This window comes from Trichechus manatus, unplaced genomic scaffold (assembly GCF_000243295.1).
Source record: "Trichechus manatus latirostris isolate Lorelei unplaced genomic scaffold, TriManLat1.0 scaffold00069, whole genome shotgun sequence".
NCBI lineage: Eukaryota > Metazoa > Chordata > Mammalia > Sirenia > Trichechidae > Trichechus > Trichechus manatus.
The window spans coordinates 9217583-9222793 of record NW_004444005.1 but is presented as its reverse complement, the minus strand read 5'-3'; the positions used below and the strand labels follow the sequence as shown (position 1 = coordinate 9222793).

Below are 5211 nucleotides of genomic sequence, written 5' to 3'. Positions count from 1 at the left end.
GACGCGTGTGGTGTGTGTGCACACCTGCAGCCGTGGCTGCCCCACAGAGCCCAGAGCTGGGACGTGTGCAGTGTGTGTGCACACCTGTGGCTGCCTGTAAGACCCCAGAGCTGGGACACGTGCAGTGTGTGTGCACACCCACAGCTGTGACTGCCCGACAGAACCCAGAGCTGCAGTGCATGCGGTGTGCACACCTGCGGTTGTGGCTGCGTCTGGCAGGCTCCAGGGGTCATAATGCCAAGGCCCTGGGCACCACGCTCCCGACCTGGGCTTCCTTTGGGAGGAAAAGGGGGCCTTTGAAGACGTGTGTGCAGTAGAGTCACACCATCCACTCAGGGCTCGAGGAGGGTAAGGGGCTGCAGGCTGCCCAGTGTATCAGGAGGAGAACCCAGCACCCCGGTGCCTGCAGCATCAAGGGTGCGGTGAGGGATCCTGACCTGGAGACACTGCTCCAGAAATGAAGAGGAAGGCACAGGCAGGTGGACAGTCTCCCAACTAGAAGCTGCAGTCCGAACTGCTGGCTGAAAGCCCAAATGGAGAGTGGGGCCCCGTCAGTGGTCCCCCTTGTTGGTAAACATATTGCCGGAGAACAAACCAATTCCACGACCACAAAGTGCCAGGCGCTGGGCCACCTGCTATGCAGGCTGGAATGTGGAACTCCAGCGTGCCAGCTCTGCCCAGGTCTGCCCGTCACTCGGGTCTCGGCTGAAACGTCACTCGTCCTGGATGCCCGCTCAGACCACATGCCCCGCAGGATGTCCCCCAAGGCAGGCCTCACTACCTGCATCCCACCTTCCTATGCCTCCCCACCACAGTAAGAGCCCCTGGGAGCTGCTCCCCACTGGATCCCCGCACCGAGAAGAGCGTCCGGCACACGTGGGTGCTAATAGCTATATGTACAGCGCCACCAGGGAGCTGACGCCCAGGAGGAAGGAGTCCGTGCATAAGTAATTAGAACTAGAACCCAGTGAAAGTCATGCCAAGGTGTTCTAAGAAGATTTAAAAAAAAAATTAATCCCCAGTTACTCTGGTTAGGAGAAATACCCAAATTAGTGCTGAAGTGAAGATAATATCAAGTCTAGCTTGCTCCTACTAACAACAATGCAAACCAAAATCAAATTTCAATCACCGTGGAGTCAGTTCTGCTCATGGCAAACCCACGGGTGTCAGAGTAGAACTGGGTTCCACAGGGTTTTCAATGGCTGAGTTTTGGGGAGCACATCGCTAGGTCTTTCTTCAGAGGGGCCTCTCTGGTTAGACTTGAATCTCCAACCTTTGGGTTAGCAGCCTAGATTGTTAACATGCAAACAACATCTAAATCACAAAGAATTACTTCACGCGGAAGGAAGCACCCTTCCAAACAGCTTCGGATATATCATGCTCCAACTGCCTCCTATGTGCAAAAGCTCAGATTCTCCGGGAAGGAGACAAAAGTATCCTGCTATTTGGGGGTACCCTTGAAAAGCTACCACTGTTTTTGAGCTTGCCTTTGAGAACGTGCGTGGATTCTCCGGAAACCAGGACAGACACTGGACCGCCCAGGGCCCTCAGGATGCCAGCCAAGTGGCCTTCCCGTTTTCGACCTCTCTCCCCCACACCCACAATAGAGTTGGGAAGCCCTCCTCAGGCTCACAGGGCAGAAGCGTTCCTTCACAAAGGCTCACTGTACTAAAGGAGTTAGGCCCGTCATTAATTCTTAATGAGGAAAGAGTGTAAGACTTCCTGCTAAGACCTTCTTTCTGATGTCACGTTTCCAATTAGGAGGAGATTCTATAGCGATACTAGTCTTTCAGAAAGCTGACAGCAGAAATTTATATGCAGAATAAGTTTTCTTGAGTCTTGATAATCTGAAAAAGCAAACTGATCACAAATCAATCCATTACATTGATTTACTCCTTTTATTTAATTAAGTCAAAATAATTCCTCAAAGGATAAACGGGTCTTTAAATCAATCAGCAAAACGCTCCTCCTTCACACAGCGAACAACGGGGCCAAATGGAAAGGGACACGGCCAGCACAAGGCCCTGCTGCCCCGAAGGCCGGGCTCACCACCCCATGAAGGTCCCCGGGACCACAACTCACACGAAGAGGAACAATGAGAACAAAACGCAACGCCGACGCTCAAGAATCCCGCCCACGCAGGACGGAAACACAGACGTGCCGTTGTCGTTGGCGCCCACGCAGGACGGAAACACAGACGTGCCGTTGTCATTGGCGTTAGGTGCTGTCGGGTCCATTCCAACTCACGGCGACCCCGTGTACAACAGAACCAACACTGCCTGGTCCTGCGCCATCCTCACAATCCTTGTCATGTCTGAGCCCACTGTTGCAGCCACTGTGTCAATCCATCTCCTTGAGGGTCTTCCGCTTTTTAGCTGACCATCTACTTTACCGAGCATGATGTCCTTCTCCAGGGACTGGGCCCTCCTGATAACATGCAGGCAAATCAGGAAACAAAAAAATCCTTCCAGGCAAAAATCTCAGAAAAAGAAAAAAAAAAGAAAAAAACTGGTTTATATTACCATAAACAAAATTTTTTTTAATGATTATAAGCTAAGAAATTAAACACTAACACAAACTGGGAAAACACTTCAACGTACTGTTGTTAGGTGCCGTCAAGTCGGTTCCGTCCCACAGTGACCCTGTGTACAATAAAACGAAACACTGTCCGGGCTCGCACCATCCTCACAATCCTTGTTATGCGTGAGCCCACTGTTGCAGCCACTGTGTCAATCCATTTCTCTGAGGTTTTTCCTCTTTTTCGCTGATCCTCCACTTTACCAAGCATGATGTCCTTCTCCAGGAACTGATCCCTCCTGATAAAATGTCCAAAGTATGTGAGACATAGTCTTGCCAACCTTGCTTCTAAGGAGCATTCTGGTTGTACTTCTTCCAAGACAGATCTGTCGTTCTTTTGGCAGTCCATGGTATATTCAATATTCTTTGCCAACACCACAGTTCAAAGGTATCAATTGTTCTTAGGTCTTCCTTATTCATCGTCCAGGTTTCGCATGCATATGAGGCAACTGAAAACACCATGTCTTGGGTCTTCAAGGTGACATCTTCACTTTTCAACACTTTGAAGAGATCTTTTGCAGCAGATTTGCCCAGTGCAACGCATCTTTTGATTTCCTGACCACTGCTTCCATGGGTGTTGATCGTGGATCCAAGTAAAAAGAAATCTTTGCCAATTTCAGTCTTTTCTCCATTTATCATGATGTTGCTTATTGGTCCAGTTGTGAGGACTTCCGTTTTCTTTCTGTTGAGGTGTAATCCACACTGAAAGCTGTGGTCTTTGATCGTCATCAGTAAGTGCTTCAAGTCCTCTTGCTTTCAGTAAACAAAGTTGTGTCATCTGTGTAACACAGGTTAGTGAGTCTTCCTCCAACGCATCCTATCAATACATCCCGATGGCATCTTCGGTCAATTTCAGACTGCAGAAGTTGGTAAAAATCTTCACTTTCCGCATCTTCGGCTTTACTGGCTAGTGTGTAAATCTGAATAACCGTCCTATTAACTGGTCTTCCTTGTAGGCTTATGGATATTATCCTATCAAGGACAGCGTAGTACTTCAGGACAGATCTTGAAATGTTCTTTTTGACGATGAATGCAACGCCATTCCTCTTCAAGTTATTGTTCCCCACACAGTAGACCATACGACCGTTCGATTCAAGACGGCTAATACCAGTCCATTTCACCTCACTCATGCCTAGGATATCCATGTTTATGCATTCCATTTCATTTCTGATGATTTCCAATTTTCCTAGATTCATGCTTCGGACATTCCACATTCCTATTATTAATGGCTATCTGCAGCTGTTTCTTCCCATTTTGAGTCGTGCCACATCAGCAAATGAAGGTCCCGAAAGCTTGACTCCATCCACGTCATTAAGGTCGACTCTACTTTGAGGAGGCAGCTCTTCTCCGGTCATATTTTGAGTGCCTTCCACCTGGGGGGGCTCATCTTCCGGCACTATATCAGACAATGTTCCGCTGCTATTCATAAGGTTTTCACTGGCTAATTCTTTTCAGAAGTAGACTGCCGGGTCCTTCTTCCCAGTCTTAGTCTGGTAGCTCAGCTGAAACCTGTCCACCGTGGGTGACCCTGCTAGTATTTGAATACTGGTGGCATAGCTTCCAGCACCACAGCAACACACAAGCCCCCACAGTATGACAAACTGACAGACACGTGGGGGTGCAACATATTACTGGCCTAGAACAGCAATAATCTATGAAAAATGATTTCTTGGTAAGAAACATATACATGTAAGTAAGGCCACTGAAAATGAGGAAAATATCTGAACAGGTTATTTACCAAGGAAAGTCAGTGAAAAACAAGAAGAAATGGTCAGCCCCACTGGTTAGTAAATCAGTTCAGATAAATACAACCAGACTCACCATTTCACCTATAAAACTGGCTAAGATTTTGAAGTTTAAAACATCCATTACTGATACAAGCATCCCTGGTCCACCGTTCCATGCACTGCTCATGGATGGAAAAACTAGTTCTGCAAAACAATCTGACAAAATATGTCAAAAATCTTTAAGATCCATGGAGCTTTGCTGAGCTCAGATGGTGCACCAGGCACCAAGCTGGTGCCTGGGAGCCCAGGAGAAAATGGCCCCGGGCTGCCCTTAGGTTGCTCCTGGTCTGGCTGGGGAGTCAGGGATGGGGAAGAAAGGAAGGACACCAGGTGGAACACTCCCAAAGCCAAAGGGAGTGAGCAGGACACGCCACAAGGACCCCTCAGGTTAGACCGGTGAAATGGTGCATTAACACAAATGACGATCCCTGTGCTTTATTATTAGTCTCCTGGCGGTGCAAACCACTAGCTCTCAGCTGCTAACAGCACAGTTGGCAGTTCAAGTTCACCCAGAGGCACTACAGAAGAAAAGCCTGGTGATCTACTTCCAAAAAATCAGCCATTGGAAATCTTACAGAGCACAGTTCTGCTCTGACACACATGGGGTCGCCATGAACTGAAGTCAACTTGGTGGCAACTGTTTTGGTTTGGTTTTTACATTTTATTATTAAAAACAGAACAAACCCCAAGAAATACACGCACAGAAAATCATACTGCAAATGCCTATGTTGCTCGGATGACTTCGGATCTGAAAACCTTGGCTAACTGTGATGGCCTGCTGCTGTGGCTGAGGGGTGGCCCAGCTCTCACCGATGGTCTGGAGAAAAGGCTGGAGAGCTGAGGTACG

General features: G+C 48.2%; 1 protein-coding gene across 2 annotated transcripts in view; it reads right to left on the bottom strand.

Moving 5' to 3' along the window:
- TBC1D22A (TBC1 domain family member 22A) overlaps nt 1–5211 on the bottom strand; it is a 430744-nt gene that overhangs the window by 203087 nt on the left and 222446 nt on the right. The gene's annotated exons all lie outside the window — the stretch shown is intronic.